Source organism: Triticum aestivum, chromosome 4B, assembly GCF_018294505.1.
Source record: "Triticum aestivum cultivar Chinese Spring chromosome 4B, IWGSC CS RefSeq v2.1, whole genome shotgun sequence".
Taxonomy (NCBI): domain Eukaryota; kingdom Viridiplantae; phylum Streptophyta; class Magnoliopsida; order Poales; family Poaceae; genus Triticum; species Triticum aestivum.
Window position 1 is genome coordinate 74,202,235 of NC_057804.1, and position 19,011 is coordinate 74,221,245.

Genomic DNA, 19,011 nt, shown 5'->3' on the forward strand with positions numbered 1-19,011 from the left:
CTGTAGGCTGCAGCGATGAACCGTGGCCGTGTAAGGAAGGGCACGTGTCGTAGTAGAGGCGCGCACGTAGCATGTACATGTATGTGCAGCGGCTAGGGTGCAAGAAAGAAAATACGGCCACATACGTACATACGGGCGGGGTCTCGAGCGCGTACTCGCGCATATGTATATGGACGGCCAGGGCTTGTGTACATGGAGAGGCAACAGATGGCGGCAACGGCGTCCTGTTCATCAGGCAGCGAACCGGCTGGGTCGGAATGGAGAAACAGTGTGCTGTTCATTGGGAGGCAACCGACTGGGTCGAATACGCATCGGGAGGGCCTGGACGGAATAGCCGATGGAAACGAGGCCTGGCGTACCACACAACGGAGGAAATGGCCTTGTGTTCGACCGGCCACGGTCGAAACGGGATCATGTTCATCGGAAGGGGTATGGCATACTGCAAAACAGAGGAAATGGACTTCTGTTGGACCTCCTATGGACGAAACGGGGTCCTGTTGATCGAGAGGGGTGTGGTGTACCGCAAAACGGAGGAAACGGACTTGTGTTTGAGCGCTACGGTCGAAACAGGGTCCTGTTCATCGGGAGGGATGTATCGTACCACAAAACAGGACTCCACGGGATACTGTTCATCTCCACCGTCGACCTCCTCCAACCTCCACGGTCTACTGTTCATCCACCATCGACCTCCTCAAGCCTCCACCTACGATTGTTCATCCACGGACTCCTGTTCATCCAGCCTCCACCACGCGCTACTCCACCAGCTACTGTTCAACCAGCCCTCTCCACAGGGTCCTGTTCAACCACCCCTCCATCGGCTACTGTTCATCCAGCCCTCCACCGGCTACTATTCAACCAGCCCTCCACAGGGTCGTGATGTTCATCCAGCCCTTCACAGGGTCCTGTTCATCCAGCCCCAACCGGCTCGATTGATCGGGGTCCTGTTCATCCAGCCCCAACCGGCTCGATCGATCAGGGTCTTGTTCATCCAGCCCCAACCGGCTCGATCGATCGGGGTCCTGTTCATCCAGTGGCAACGACCTCTACTACCACGGGGTCCTGTTCATCCAACTCCCCACTGGGAACTATTCATCCACCCCCCAACACTGCTCACTGGTCATCCTGAGGCAGCATCGATGGGCTTCAGTTAGCAGCAGTAGTGAAGGAATCGCTCGATCGGGTTCAGTTAATAGCCATCGATCGATCACTCGGGTTCAGTAACGCGTAGCCTGCAGTGCAATCGCTCGGGTTCAGTAGGCGAACGCCTCGCTCGGGTTCAGTTGGAGCCCAACACCTCGCACCCATGCATGTGCGTGTACAAGAGAAACACGCAAACCTCCATGCATCGCTCGGCCCCGACCACCCACCGTAACCGGGAACACCCTGATATTTTCCTCGCCCTCGCTTCTACCACGGTTTTTTCCATCATGGATGGCCCAAAGAATGTCATGCAGCTGCATCTCTGGCCCGACCAGGATGAAAAGCCCATTTTCTGTCATGATTTTTTGTCATAGAAGTAGGAGCCCACCACATCTATGATGATACCGGGTTTTGTCACAATTATCGTCATAGAAGTGGCATAAGTATGACAGAAAAAAGTTTGTTCGGCCCAAAATGTCATGGATATGTCTTTTTTTGTAATGTGGGTTGTGCCCACCTAGTGGGCCTCCTATGGTACTTATTTGCTCCAGTAATTCTTATATATTCCATAAAAATTCTTTGTGAAGTTTCAGCTCATTTAGAGTTGTGCAGAATAGGTAGCCTGACGTAGCTTTTTCAGGTCCAGAATTCCAGCTGCCGGTATTCTCCCTCTTTGTGTGAACCTTGCATATTATGAGAGAAAAGGCATTAGAATTACTCCAAAAAGCATTATTATGCATAAAAATTATAAATAACAGTAGGAAAACATGATGCAAAATGGACATATCAGGCAGCCTGCGGGGCCACCACGAGGCAACTCGAGGATTGGTTTTACTCGTAGCTTGTCCCATCCTATCGTGGCTTGAGACGAGATACGCGCGGCTCCTATCAGGGTGTCGACATGTCAGGAGGTCTTGCTGGTTTTGTTTTACCATTGTCGAAATGTCTTGCGAACCGGGATTCCGAGCTTGATCGGGTTGTTCCAGAATGGAGGATTTTCCTCTGCGGATCATGAGATTTTGTGATGGACTAAGTTGGGACACCCCTGCAGGGTTTAATCTTTTCTAGAGCCGTGCCCACAGTTATGTGGCAGATTGGAAATTTATAATATCTGGTTGTAGAGAACTTGGCACGAGATCCAAAATAAAATACACCAACTGCATGCGTAACCGTGATCGTCTCTTTTCGATTAAAGAGACATCATAGATCGCACCATATCCAGTAAAGTACGATTACGACGTTCGGACACACCATTTCGTTGTGGTGTACCAGGTGGCGTGAGTTGCGAAACTATTCCACATTGTTTCAAGTGTAGGCCAAACTCATAACTCAAATATTCTCCTCCACGATCAGATCGTAGAAACTTTATTTTCTTGTTACGATGATTTTCCACTTCACTCTGAAATTCTTTGAACTTTTCAAATGTTTCAGACTTGTGTTTCATCAAGTAGATATACCCATATCTGCTCAAATCATCTGTGAAGGTGAGAAAATAACGATACCCGCCGCGAGCCTCAACATTCATTGGGCCACAAACATCAGTATGTATGATTTCCAACAAATCAGTTGCTGGCTCCATAGTTCCGGAGAACGGCGTTTTAGTCATCTTGCCCATAAGGCACGGTTCGCAAGTACCAAGTGATTCATAATCAAGTGATTCCAAAACTCCATCAGTATGGAGTTTCTTCATGCGCTTTACACCGATATGACCCAAACGGCAGTGCCACAAATAAGTTGCACTATCATTATTAACTCTGCATCTTTTGGTTTCAACACTATGAATATGTGTATCACTACTATCGAGATTTAATAAAAATAGTCCACTCTTCAAGGGTGCATGACCATAAAAGATATTACTCATATAAATAGAACAACCATTATTCTCTGATTTAAATGAATAACCGTTTCGCATCAAACAAGATCCAGATATAATGTTCATGCTCAACGCTGGCACCAAATAACAATTATTCAGGTCTAAAACTAATCCCGAAGGTAGATGTAGAGGTAGCGTGTCGACCGCGATCACATCGACTTTGGAACCGTTTCCCACGCGCATCGTCACCTCGTCCTTGGCCAGTGCTCGCTTATTCCGTAGTCCCTGTTTCGAGTTGCAAATATTAGCAACAGAACCAGTATCAAATACCCAGGTGCTACTACGAGCTCTAGTTAGGTACACATCAATAACATGTATATCACATATACCTTTGTTCACTTTGCCATCCTTCTTATCCGCCAAATACTTGGGGCAGTTCCGCTTCCAGTGACCAGTCTGCTTGCAGTAGAAGCACTCAGTTTCAGGCTTAGGTCCAGACTTGGGTTTCTTTTCTTGGGCAGCAACTTGCTTGCTGTTCTTCTTGAAGTTCCCCTTCTTCTTCCCTTTGCCCTTTTTCTTGAAACTAGTGGTCTTGTTGACCATCAACACTTGATGCTCCTTCTTGATTTCTACCTCCGCAGCTTTTAGCATTGCGAAGAGCTCGGGAATAGTCTTGTTCATCCCTTGCATATTATAGTTCATCACAAAGCTCTTGTAGCTTGGTGGCAGTGATTGGAGAATTCTGTCAATGACGCTATCATCCAGAAGATTAACTCCCAGTTGAATCAAGTGATTATTATACCCAGACATTTTGAGTATATGCTCACTAACAGAACTATTCTCCTCCATCTTGCAGCTGTAGAACTTATTGGAGACTTCATATCTCTCAATCCGGGCATTTGCTTGAAATATTAACTTCAACTCCTGGAACATCTCATATGCTCCATGACGTTCAAAATGTCGTTGAAGACCCGGTTCTAAGCCGTAAAGCATGGCACACTGAACTATAGAGTAGTCATCAGCTTTGCTCTGCCAGACGTTCTTAACGTTGTCAGTTGCATCAGCAGCAGGCCTGGCAACCAGCGGTGCTTCCAGGATGTAACTTTTCTATGCAGCAATGAGGATAATCCTCAGGTTACGCACCCAGTCCGTGTAATTGCTACCATCATCTTTCAACTTTGCTTTCTCAAGGAACGCATTAAAATTCAACGGAACAACAGCACGAGCCATCTATCTACAAACAAACATAGACAAGCAAAATACTATCAGGTACTAAGTTCATGATAAATTTAGGTTCAATTAATCATATTACTTAAGAACTCCCACTTAGACAGACATCTCTCTAGTCATCTAAGTGATCACGTGATCCAAATCAACTAAACCATAACCGATCATCACGTGAGATGGAGTAGTTTTCAATATTGAGCATCACTATGTTGATCATATCTACTATATGATTCATGCTCGACCTTTCGGTCTCCATGTTCCGAGGCCATATCTGCATATGCTAGGCTCGTCAAGTTTAACCTGAGTATTCCGCGTGTGCAAAACTGTCTTGCACCCGTTGTAGATGGACGTAGAGCTTATCACACTCGATCATCATGTGGTGTCTGGGCACGACGAACTTTGGCAACGGTGCATACTCAGGGAGAACGCTTCTTGATAATTTTAGTGAGAGATCATCTTAAAATGCTACCGTCAATCAAAGCAAGATAAGATGCATAAAGGATAAACATCACATGCAATCAATATAAGTGATATGATATGGCCATCATCATCTTGTGCTTGCGATCTCCATCTCCGAAGCACCGTCGTGATCACCATCGTCACCGGCGCGACACCTTGATCTCCATCGTAGCATCGTTGCCGTTACGCCATCTATTGCATCTACGACTATCGCTACCGCTTAGTGATAAAGTAAAGCAATTACAGGGCGTTTGCATTTCATACAATAAAGCGACAACCATATGGCTCCTGCCAGTTGCCGATAACTTCGGTTACAAAACATGATCATCTCATACAATAAAATATAGCATCACGTCTTGACCATATCACATCACAACATGCCCTGCAAAAACAAGTTAGACGTCCTCTACTTTGTTGTTGCAAGTTTTACGTGGCTGCTACGGCCTTAGCAAGAACCGTTCTTACCTACGCATCAAAAACCACAACGATAGTTTGTAAAGTTGGTGTTGTTTTAACCTTCGCAAGGACCGGGCGTAGCCACACTCGATTCAGCTAAAGTGAGAGAGACAGACACCCGCCGGTCACCTTTAACCAACGAGTGCTCGTAGCGGTGAAACCAGTCTCGCGTAAGCGTACGCGTAATGTCGGTCCGGGCCGCTTCATCTCACAATACCGCCGAACCAAAGTATGACATGCTGGTAAGCAGTATGACTTATATCGCCCACAACTCACTTGTGTTCTACTCGTGCATATGACATCTACGCATAAAACCAGGCTCGGATGCCACTGTTGGGGAATGTAGTAATTTCAAAAAATTTCCTACGCACACGCGAGATCATGGTGATGGCATAGCAATGAGAGGGGAGAGTGTTCGTCCATGTACCCTCGTAGACCGTAAGCGGAAGCGTTATGACAACGCAGTTGATGTAGTCGTATGTCTTCACGATCCGACCGATCCAAGCACCGAACGTATGGCACCTCCGAGTTCAGCACACGTTCAGCTCGATGACGATCCCCAGGCTCCGATCCAGCAAAGCTTCGGGGAAGAGTTCCGTTACCACGACGGCGTGGTGATGATGATGATGTTCTACCGGCGCAGGGCTTCGCCTAAACTCCGCGACGATATGACCGAGGTGGAATATGGTGGAGGGGGGCACTGCACACGGCTAAGGAACGATCTGTAGATCAACTTGTGTGTCATGGGGTGCCCCTTGCCCCTGTATATAAAGGAGGGAGGGGGAGGTGCGGCCGGCCCCCTTGGGGTGCGCCTGGAGGAGTCCTACTCCCACCGGGAGTAGGACTCCCCCCTCTTGCCTTGGTGGAGAAGGAAAGGGGGGAGGGGAAAGAGGAAAGGGGGGCGCCGCCCCCCCCCTTCCTTGTCCTATTCGGACTAGGGGGGAGGGGCCACGCGGCCTGCCCTGGCTGGCCCTCCTCTTCTCCCTCATGGCCCACTAAGGCCCATTAACCCCCGGGAGGGTTCCGGTAACCCCCCGGTGTTCCGGTAAAATCCCGATTTCACCCGGAACCTTTCCGATGTCCAAACATAGGCTTCCAATATATCAATCTTTATGTCTCAACCATTTCGAGAATCCTCGTCATGTCCGTGATCACATCTGGGACTCCGAACAAACTTCAGTACATCAAAACTTATAAACTCATAATAAAACTGTCATCGTAACGTTAAGCGTGCGGACCCTACGGGTTCGAGAACTATGTAGACATGACCTAGAACCATTCTCGGTCAATAACCAATAGCGGGACCTGGATGCCCATATTGGCTCCTACATATTCTACGCAGATCTTTATCGGTCAAACCGCATAACAACATACGTTGTTCCCTTTGTCATCGGTATGTTACTTGCCCGAGATTTGATCCTCGGTATCCAATACCTAGTTCAATCTCATTACCGGCAAGTCTCTTTACTCGTTCTGTAACACATCATCTTATAACTAACTCATTAGTTACAATGCTTGCAAGGCTTAGGTGATGAGTATTACCGAGAGGGCCCAGAAATACCTCTTCGCCAATCGGAGTGACAAAACCTAATCTCGAATTATGCCAACTCAACATGTACCTTCGGAAACACCTGTAGAGCACCTTTATAATCACCCAGTTACGTTGTGACGTTTGGTAGCACACAAAGTGTTCTTCCGGTAAACGGGAGTTTCACAATCTCATAGTTGCAGGAACTTTGTATAAGTCATGAAGAAAGCAATAGCAATATACTAAACGATCAAGTGCTAGGCTAACGGAATGGGTCATCTCAATCACATCATTATCCTAATGATGTGATCCCATTAATCAAATGACAACACATGTCTATGGTTAGGAAACATAATCATCTTTGATTAATGAGCTAGTCAAGTAGAGGCATACTAGTGACTTTATGTTTGTCTATGTATTCACACATGTATCATGTTTTCGGTTAATACAATTCTAGCATGAATAATAAACATTTATCATGATATGAGGAAATAAATAATAACTTTATTATTGCCTCTAGGGCATATTTCCTTTAGTGATTGGGATAGAATCGCATCTTGGGAGCTACACTTGTGTTAAGGATACATCACAACTATGTTTAAGCACACATGATCTCCATTTTCACTTCAATATATGTGCTCTTTTTGTATATGTATCAAATCTCCACCATTTGTACTTCATCTCGGACGAGTTTGATATTCATACATTATATCGTTGAATAACTTAGTACCATATATGCACGTTGTTTTGGTATTTAGGTCTCCTATCATTAGAAGGTAGCTGCGCTCTGTCCTGACCAATGTCCTTCAGCCTCTCTGGTAATTCACTGTTTAGTGTGCCCGCCATCTCCTTCTGTTAATTTTTAATATTCTTATACTATTTTTTGGACAAAAGGTCATTGTTACTTTTATGCACACATATAAATGCTTGTTATGTTATGTTTAGTCCCTCCTCTGATTTGTGCGTGAAACTAGGTGCATGTTATTATGATTTGTATTGTTTTGAATAGTAGTTTGAATAGGTCCAAGCAAACAGTAGAGCAATGATGTCTACTAGAACTGCGTCGGTATTTCCCCAAAGAGGAAGGGATGATGCAGTATAACGATGGTACATATTTCCCTCAGTGATGAGACCAAGGTTATCGAACTAGTAGGAGAACCTCCTCACACCACGTAAACAGCACCTGCACACAAATAACAAATACTCGCAACCCGACGTGTTAAAGGGGTTGTCAATCCCTTTCAGGCACGGTGCCTCAAGATAGGCAAATAACATGAGGTAAAACTGGTAGACATGATAAATAGATTGCAAAACAAATAAATTGCAGCAAGGTATTTTTGTATTTTTGGTTTAATAGATCCAGGAAAAAATGCAAAGGAAAATAGATTGCAAAGGCAAATATGATGAAAAGAGACCAGGGGGACGTAGGTTTCACTAGTGGCTTCTCTCGAGAAAAATAGCAAATGGTGGGAAAACAATTACTTTTGGGCAATTGGTAGAACTTCAAATAATCATGACAATATCCAAGAAATGATCATTATATAGGCATCACGTCCAAGATTAGTAGACTGACTCCTGCCTCCATCTACTACTATTACTCCACACATCGACCGCTATCCAGCATGCATCTAGTGTATTAAGTTCATGGACAAACGGAGTAATGCAATAAGAATGATGACATGATGTAGACAAGATCTATCTATGTAGAGATAGACCCCATCGTTTTATCCTTAGTAGCAACGATACATACGTGTCGTTTCCCCTTCTGTCACTGGGATCAAGCACCGTAAGATTGAACCCACTACAAAGCACCCTTCCCATTGCAAGATAAATAGATCAAGTTGGCCAAACAAAACCAAAATATCAGAGAAGAAATAAGAGGCTATAAGCAATCATGCATATAAGAGATCAAAGAATACTCAAAGAACATTCATGGATAAAAATATAGATCTGATCATAAACTCAAAGTTCATCGGATCTCAACAAACACACCATAAAAAGGCATACATCATATCGATCTCCAAGAGACCATTGTATTGATAATCAAGAGAGAGAGAGGAAGCCATCTAGCTACTAACTACGGACCTGTAGGTCTATAAAGAACTACTCACGCATCAACGGAGAGGCACCAATGGAGTGGTGAACCCCTCCGTGATGGTGTCTAGATTGTATCTGGTGGTTCTGGACTCTGCGACGGCTGGAATTGATTTTCGTCGACTCCCCTAGGGTTTATGGAATATTGTGATATTTATAGAGCAAAGAGGCGGTTCAGGGGGCACCCGAGGTGGGCACAACCCACCAGGGCGTGCCTGGGCCTCCTGGCACGCCCTGGTGGGTGCTTCCCTCCTTGAGGCACCCCCCAGGTGCAGCCTGGGCCCACTGGATCTCTTCTAGCCCCCAAAAATCCTCAAGAAGTTTCGCTGCGTTTGGACTCTGTTTGATATTGATTTCCTGCGATGTAAAAATACATGCAGAAAACAGCAACTGGCACTGGGCACTATGTCAATAGGTTCGTACCAAAAAATGATATAAAATGATTGTAAAAGATCCAAGAATGATAATATAACAGCATGGAACCATAAAAAATTATAGATACGTTGGAGACGTATCAGCATCCCCAAGCTTAATTCCTGCTCGTCCTCGAGTAGGTAAATGATAAAAACAGAATTTTGATGTGGAATGCTGCCTAACATGTTTATCACATTTCTTTTCTTTATAGCATGGACATATGCACTTTATATGATTCAAAGAAATAGTCTAGTTTTGACATGAAGACTTTAATACTCAAGCATACCAACAAGCAACCATGTCTTTCAAAATATCAACCCTAAAGCAAGTTATCCCTAGCCCATCATGCTCAACCATTGCTCCATTCATGAAACACATTCGAATATTAGCTACACCCAATGCTCAAATACGATCATAGTGCCCCTTAGTTGGTGCTTTACAAGAGAAGATGGAGACTCAAATTCAAAATAAAAATTGCATAAGTAAAAGAAAGGCCCTTCGCAGAGGGAAGTAGGGATTTGTAGAGGTGCCAGAGCTCAAAGCTTAAATTGAGAGATAAAAATATTTTTGAGAGGCATACTTTTCCCACCAACGAAAACGACTTCGAGATCTCAACACTTTCCATGCTAGATACATCATAGGCAGTTCCCAAACAGAAAATAAAGTTTATTCCTTTTTCCACCATTACTTTCACTTTCCATGGCTAGCCGAATCCACGGTTTCCCTCCATACCTACACTTTCCAAGGAATTTATTATTTGACAACATAAAGTAAATTCATTATTCATTTCGGGACTGGGCATCCCTAATACCTTTGTCGTACTCTCGCGCAATGACAACTGAATAAACACTCATCATCAGAATAACACATCTAGCATGGAAAATATTGGTCACCCTTCACCGCCTCGCGAGCGGTAGAGCACACAAAAGAGAAATTTATTTTGAAAATTGGAGATGACACATGCAATTTGCTTAGAATGGCATGGAAATACCGCATATAGGAAGGTATAGTGGACTCATATGGCAAAACTAGTTTAAAGGGTTTTGGATGCACAAGTAGTGATCATACTTAGTGCAAAATGAAGGCTAGCAAAAAGATGGAGAAGCGACCAACCAAAAAGCAAAAAATCTCATAGCCAAGCATTAAGCATAAGTAACACCGAACAATGCACCATAAGTAGGATATAAATTTCATTGCATAACTATTGACTTTCGTGCTTGCATAGGGAATCACAAACCTTAACATCAATATTCTTACTAAAGCACAATTACTCATCAACATGACTCACATATCATATCGTCGTATCTCAAAACCATTACTAAGAATCAAGTTTATTTTTCCAATGATCTTCATGAAAGTTTTTATTATATCCTCCTTGGACATCTATCACTTTGGGACTATTTTCATATGTTACTTTTGATAAGCTCAAACAAATATAAGTGAAGATCATGGGCATTATTTCTTTCTCTCAAAATAATCTAAGTGAAGCAAGAGAGAATTTCTTAAAAAATTACTAACTCCCAAATAAATCTAAGTGAAGCATGAGAGAATTTCTTCAAAAATAACAAAGCACGCCATGCTCAAGAAGATATAAGTGAAGCACTAGAGCAAATCCATGGCTCTAAAAATTAAAGTGAAGCATAGGAGCAAGCATAGCATAATTTTTGGATCTCTCAAAAGGGTGTGTTCAGCAAGGATTCAACACTTAAGACATAAAGAAAAAAAAGAAAAGACTCATATCATACAAGACTCTCCAAGCAAAACTCATATTATGTGACGAATAAAAATATAGTTTCAAGTAAAATACCGATGGTCGTTAGAAGAAAGCGGGGATGCCACTCGGGGGCATCCCCAAGCTTAGTTTCTTGCTACTTCTTGAATATTATCTTGGGGTGCCTCGGGCATACCCAATCTTAGCCTTTTGCTAATCCTTATTCCTTCATCCATCATAAGATTACCCAAAACTTGAAAACTTCAATCACACAAAACTCAAACAAAACCTTCATGAGATCCGTTAGTATAAGAAAGCAAACCACTACTATAAGTAAAGTTGCAAACCTATTCTTATTTTGTTTTCACATTCTATCTACTATATTCCAATTTTTCTATGGGAAAAACTCATCAAAGAAAACCATAGAATCATCAAAACAAGCACACAACGCAAAGAAAACAAAATCTGTCAAAAACAGAACAGTCTGTAGCAATCTGAATATTTCAAATAATTTTGTAACTCAAAAAATTCTGAAATAAATTGGTGGACGTGATAAATTTGTCTATTAATCTTCTTCAAAAAGAATCAACTCAAAAGCATTCTTCTGTTAAAAATGGAAAATAATCTCATGAGCGCAAAAGATTCTGTTTTTCAGCAAGATCAAATCAACTTTCACCCAAATCTTCCCAAAGGCCTTGCTTGGCACAAACACTTACTAAAACACAAAAAACACAATCATAGCAGTATAATAATTGTTCTAACACACAAGAACATAAAGCAAAAAGCAAAAATAGCTTTTATTCATTGGGTTGCCTCCCAACAAGCGATATCGTTTTACGCCCCTAGCTAGGCATAACACGTAGGATCTAAGTTTTGTCACCCTTATACTTCTTTCCCTTGGAGGTATTTGTGTCGGGAGGTTTTGTAAATAAGACATAAAACACATTATCCATGGAAACCTTAGCACTATCAAGTTTCTTTTTATCATAACCCCTTTGATTTCCAGCAGTAATCCAAGAATAGTGTTGATTAACATTGTTAAAAACTTGTTGGATCATATCTAAAACGGGGACTTGGTTTTTCAGATTCTCATCAAAGATTTGGTTATCTCCAAGCAAGTGTCTTAAAGCATAATCAACATTATAAAGAATTTCATCAATCATATGTTTTTCATGATGCATGCCATAAAAATCAAAGATTTCCCTAGCTTCCCGTATTATGTAGTCAAATTCATTCATCAAAACAAAAGTGGCTAACTTTTTAGCTTTAGGATCCTTTATAACGGGCAATTCATAGAACAATCTTTGCAAGGTAGGATGAGTATGAAAAAATCTAGTTTCAAGTTTCAGAACAAGTGCCAAAATAGCTTCCGCATAAGATTTAGTACTTTTAAGTATAGAATATCATCGAGACTTAATTTTCTGACACAATTGAAAAATTATTGGATATGTTTTTTCCCATAAAATTCCCTTGCCCCAAGAAAAAAATTTTGGCATCTAGATTACCAGTACGCTCCATTTTAGGAGTTAGGCCATCATCTGTTTCTGCCATACCAAAGTAACTCATGGTGACAGGTTCAAGCAAATAAAAGATCTGACGAGAAAACGGCGAACGAAAAAAAGGGCGAATAAAACGGTAAATTTTTGTGAAGAGGGGGAGAGGAAAGCGAGAGCCAAATGGAAAATAATGTAAATTTCAAGGAGATGAGATTTGTGATTAGGAACTTGGTTGATGTTGAAGATCCTCATCAGCAACGACGCCAGAAATTTCCTTTTGATGTCTGCTAGAACTACGTCGGTATTTCCCCAAAGAGGAAGCGATGATGCAGTATAGCGACAGCAGGTATTTCCCTTGGTGATGAGACCAAGGTCATCGAACCAGTAGGAGAACCTCCTCACACCACATAAACAGCAACTGGACACAAATAACAAATACTCGCAAACTGATGTGTTAAAGGGGTTGTCAATCCCTTTCGGGTACGGTGCCTCAAGATAGGCAAATAACGTGAGGTGAAACTGGTAGATAGGATAAATAGATCGTGGAACAAATAAATTGCAGCAAGGAATTTTTGTATTTTTGGTTTAATAGATCTGAAAATAAATGCGGAGGAAAATAGATCGCAAAGGCAAATATGATGAAAAGAGACCCGGGGGGCGTGGGTTTCACTAGTGGCTTCTCTCGAGAAAAATAGCAAATGGTGGGAAAACAATTACTGTTGGGCAATTGATAGAACTTAAAATAATCATGGCGATATCCAGGCAATGATCATTATATAGGCATCACGTCCAAGATTAGTAGACCGACTCCTGCCTACATCTACTACTATTACTCCACACATCGCCCGCTATCCAGCATGCATCTAGTGTATTAAGTTCATGGAGAAATGGAGTAATGCAATAAGAACGATGACATGATGTAGACAAGATCTATCTATGTAGAGATAGACCCCATCGTTTTAGCCTTAGTAGCAATGATACATACGTGTCGTATCCCCTTCTGACACTTGGATCAAGCACCGTAAGATCGAACCCACTACAAAGCACCTATTCCCATTGCAAGATAAATAGATCATGTTGGCCAAAGAAAACCCAAATATCGAAGAAGAAATACGAGGCTATAAGCAATCATGCATATAAGAGATCAAAGAAGACTCAAATAACTTTCATGGATAAAAATATAGATCTGATCATAAACCCAAAGTTCATCGGATCCCAACAAACACACCGCAAAAGGTTTACATCATATGGATCTCCAATAGACCATTCTATTGATAATCAAGAGAGAGAGAGGAAGCCATCTAGCTACTAACTATGGACCTGTAGGTCTACAAAGAACTACTCACGCATCATCGGAGAGGCACCAATGGAAGTGGTGAATCCCTCCGTGATGGTGTCTAGATTGGATCTGGTGGTTCTGGACTCTACGGCGGCTGGAATTGATTCCCGTCGACTCCCCTAGGGTTTCTGGAATGGGGTATTTATAGAGCAAAGAGGTGGTTCAGGGTTCACCCGAGGTGGGCAAAACCCACCAGGGCACACCTGGGCCTCCTGGCGCGCCCTGGTGGGTGCTGCCCTCCTCGAGGCACCCCCCCCCAGGTGCAGCCTTGGCCCACTGGATCTCTTCTGGCCCAAAAAAATCCTCAAGAAGTTTTGCTGCATTTGGACTCCATTTGATATTGATTTGCTGCGATGTAAAAAGCATGCAGAAAATAGCAACTAGCACTGGGCACTATGTCAATAGGTTAGTACCAAAAAATGATATAAAATGACTATAAAATGATTGTAAAACATCCAATAATGATAATATAACGGCATGGGACAATCTAAAATTATAGATACGTTGGAGACGTATCAAGCAACTAACTGTTTGTGCATAGGATTGAACCATAAAAGGTTAGTGTTTAGTAGGCTTTGTCTACCAGGCAGGAACTGTAGGAGAATTAGGATGAATACCATATGCAAAAAATACGACTCCCTATGTAACTATGCAATCTAATTGCCTTGCGGTATCAACAGATAACCAAAAAAGATTATCATAGTTTGCATTCTTTACTTTGGAAAGGAGGCACATTGTAAAAAAAATGTGTAGTATGAAGTATTATGACATTTTCAAATTGCTAGGGATTGTTTCACTGGGGAGGCACTAACGATGACGTGAGCCATTGCCGAGGAGACGCCATGGACACACCCTCCCCCCCCCCCCCCCCCCAAAAACCACCGCAAGGGAGGAACGAGGGGTCCCCATCTCCATAGGAATGAGCCGAGGAGTAGTGGACGCAATTTTCCCCGGCGGGAAGTCGGTCATCCGTGAGCGTGATGGAGCCACACCACCAATGGGAAATAATATGACAGCAGCAGCGGCTGTCAGTAGACAGAAATCTTCTCCTAAGGCTGTGGCGGTTAGCTTGGTTTGGCCTGTGTCGAGAGGAAGGGGAAAGAGATAGGTGAAGGACTAGAGGCTATTTTCAACAAATATGGGGCATGTGACGTGTCAATCATTTCAAAGGCGTGGTAATGTTGCTCAATATCGGTTGGTATTGACATTCATTTCCACATCTCAATTCAGAGGCCATCAAAATAATCGTATTCGGGAGGCTCGATACCAATTGCAAAATCCGAGCCTCGAAACAAACATCCAAATGGGGCCTTAGGCTATTATTTTGTATGCGTGATTTCAATCCTTGGGTAAGTGCCTTTGTACGACTGGAACCATCAACTCTCATACAATGCTAAACAAAGGAAAACGAGAAGAGTTTAGTATTTTTGATGTATAACATTGAAAAGTTGTTTTGATAAACCACCGAATTTGTCATGTCTTTGAGGTGGGAGTGTCGAATGTTGCAAGCCATCTGAAATTGGTGAAAGAAAACTAAAGCGGAATTGGAGCAGGGTGATAACATAGCAAAGTGACATGATGAACAAAGAATTGAATCCGAGAGGCTAGTTTCATTTGTTGGCCCATGGCAATGCATGGGTGTTTAATTACTAACATACTAGTGGGTTCTCTATCCACACTTGTCGTATTCATAATTTAGGATGCATCCCATCAATATTCAGTTAGCCATGATGACATGGTGAAAAACACAAAAGAATAGTCTGTGATGCTCGAAAACAATCTCCATTACAAGATACATAACTACAAATGTAGGGAATAGTGAATGAAAATGGCATGCCGACGGTGCCACAGGAATTAAACGAAGTTCAAATGTAGTATACAAAAACATGAAAAAAAACCTTTATCGATTGTATAACATCACTTCCACCAAGGTGGTTGGCGGTCCTCATCACTATGTGGCCTAGATGCCCGGTGACATATCACTTTTGTCTAGATTTTGCCCGGGCCCTTTCTCGGGCCCGGTAAACTCTTCTTTCATTTGTCGCTCAGGAAGTACCAGCAGATTGTGCTTTGTAGAGATCCCAGAAGAACACCATCCATGATGGGAATGCAAGATGTTGACTTGCCAGTCTTCATGTCAAAGACCATGCCCTGATCCCTACCCCTCCCGCCGATCCAATACACACAATCAGCCTTGAGTCTCGGAATGCCTTCTGCGTATATTGACACTGAATTGTTCCTCCCAATAAACACCAAGTATCCCCTTAAGTCGGACACAATGTCCCAACATGGTCGGCGGTGGGGGTCATACCTCAGAACAAATATTTCATCATGTGCTACACGACATCGACCCCCTTCCTGCAGTTGCAAAGTAACCGTGCATGACGCATTCCTCCAGATTTGGTACAGGTTACCATTGCATAACACCAGGTTCTTGACACTAGTGAAAGTTGAGATTGTGTTGTATGGCGGGGCAAAACTGGTGGTGGCGTTGAACAATAGGTTGTTTCCCATAGACGACAACAATGCCTTAATGGTGGCCGGCGCATTTAGATCCGGTCCTGTCCCATGCATCTGGATGATTTTCCTATTATGCACTACAGGATATGCTGATGTGTCGCCCTCGAGGATGATAGGTTCCCGGCGGTGGCGCTGCGGTAGGAAGAGCAAATGGATGTCTCCAAACCGAGTGAGGCAGTAGACCCTACCATTTTCGTGGTAGAGGAGGTCGACGAGCTAGTCTTCAACAGTGAGGCGGATGGGGTCGAGGATGGACCACCTCCTGGCCCCTGTGGTGACGTAGGCAACCCTATCGATGTCACAGATCACAGCGGCCATGAAGTCGTCAATGGCAGGGTTGGGAGAAAAGACGATTTTGGAGACAAGGTGGCCATCATAAACAAGCAGGGGTAGGAGGATCTTGGCGGCCGTGATGGGGTGGAAGAGGCTGAGCAGACTACGGACATTGTCGATGCTAAGGGAGAGGGCGAGCCATTCGCTGCAGCAGCCGAGACAGGTCCTGGCCGACGAGATGGTGGTGAGCTTGAAGGAGTGGCGCACGGCGGGGCAGAGCTGGCCCGAAGGGATGGCTTTGAGCTCGAAGGAGCGGCGTGCGAGGATTGAGGTTGCGGTGGTACGACGCTTGATGGCAGTGGTGGTGCAGCGCTTGGCAGGGTCGTCGCCGTGGTCGATGAGCAGGCATGGCGATGGCGCCGCAAGCGTGCCACGCCATGTCGTGCAGGTGCCCCGCGCACTCGCGTACCACTTGAGTTCATCAAGGCCGTCGGCGATGCGGCAGACAAGCTCCGGTGGCAGGTCCGCCCAGGGCGGGCATGGCGGCATGGTGGGGCTAGGATTTCGGCGAGGTCGGAAAATTTCTAAATAAATAACGAGGACCTTTCGCTCACGCAAACAAAGAAAGAAAGAGAGAAGTTGTGTGCCCTAGCTTACGATGGTAATCTTTTAAAGCATCCGACTGAGCCAGAGAAACGTGCATGCAAAAAACTGCTTCCAGAAATTGCGGTAATAGCTCTATTTTCTGCTATTTTTGGTAAGTCATGATTTGCTTCCATCATATCAATATAAAATTTAAATAATGGTTCCAGAAATTACGTAAAATGCATAAATTTTGTTTTCCTTGGTAAGTCATGATTGCTTTGTGTTTTTTGTATTATTTTTGGTAAATCGTGATTGCTTGAAATAGACATATACTCCCAAAATCCCAAATTAGTTGACTCAGATTTGTCTAAATACAAATGTATCTAGACACGTTTTAGTGTTTGATACATCTGTATCTGAATAAATCTAAGTCAGCTAATTTGGTACAAAAGATTAATGCTTTCCAAAGATTATAGATTTGCTACCAACAAACAACTAAAATATTTTTCCTTGTAGAATTAGGGTGGCATGGACACTTTAATATTGGCAAACGTACCACCAACACGCTCGATCGTCATAGTGTGGGCCATCCATTGCGAGTCATGTGGATTGTTTCAAGCTTTGCCCCAGCTCCCCAACTCTAGCTTGTTGGGAATCGTTGCATGGAAAACAGAAAAAATTCTACACACACGCAATGATCTATCCATGGAGATGCATATAAACGAAGGGGAGAGTATGTCTACGTACCCTCGTAGACCATAAGCAGAAGCGTTTCACAACATGGTTGATGTAGTCGAACTTCTTCACGCTTCAACCAATCAAGTATCGAACGCGCGACACCTCCGCGTTCTACACACGTTCAGCTCGGTGACATCCCTCGCCTTCTTGATCCAGCAATACATCAAGGTAGTAGACGAGTTCCGTCAGCACGACGGTGATGGGGAAGTGATCTCCACAGGGCTTCGCCTAAGCACTACGAAAATATGATCGGGGGTGTAAATGGTGGAGGGGGGCGCTGCACACGGCTAGGAAATTGTCTGGGATGTGCTAGGTGAAGGAAATATGCCCTAGAGGCAATAATAAAGTTGTTATTTTATATTTCCTTATTCATGATAAATGTTCATTATTCATTATAGAATTGTATTAACCGGAAACTTGATACATGTGTGAATACATAGACAAAACATTGTGTCCCTAGTATGCCTCTACTAGACTAGCTCGTTGATCAAAGATGGTTAAGTTTCCTAGCCATGGACATGTGTTGTCATTTGATGAACGATATCACATCATTAGGAGAATGATGTGATGGACAAGACCCATCCGTTAGCATAGCATAATGATCGCTCAGTTTTATTGCTACTGCTTTCTTCATGTCAAATGCATATTCCTCCGACTATGAGATTATGCAACTCCCGGACACCGGAGGAATGCCTTGTGTGCTATCAAACGTCACAATGTAACTGGGTGATTATAACGATGCTCTACAGGTATCTCCGAAGGTGTTTGTTGGGTTGGCATAGATCGAGATTATGATTTGTCACTCCGAGTATCGGAGAGGTATCTCTGGGCCCTCTCGGTAATGCACATCAAATGAAGCCTTCCAAGCAATGTGACTAATGAGTTAGTTGCGGGATGATGAATTACGGAATGAGTAAAGAGACTTGTCGGTAACGAGATTGAACTAGGTATGAAGATACCGATGATCGAATCTCGGCCAAGTAATATACCGATGACAAAGGGAATAACGTATGTTTTCATAGCGGTTCGACCGATAAAGATCTTCATACAATATGTGGGAACCAATATGAGCATCTAGGTTCCGCTATTTGTTATTGACCAGAGAGGTGTCTCGGTCATGTCTACGTAGTTCACGAACCCGTAGGGTCCGCACGCTTAACGTTCGATGACAATATGTATTATATGAGTTATGTGTTTTGGTGACCGAATGTTGTTCGG

At 43.4% G+C, this 19,011-nt stretch overlaps 1 pseudogene; it reads right to left on the reverse strand.

The window, feature by feature from the left end:
- Nucleotides 1-15,711: 15,711 nt before the first annotated feature.
- Nucleotides 15,712-17,019, reverse strand: LOC123089974 (uncharacterized; annotated as a pseudogene).
- Nucleotides 17,020-19,011: the final 1,992 nt, after the last annotated feature.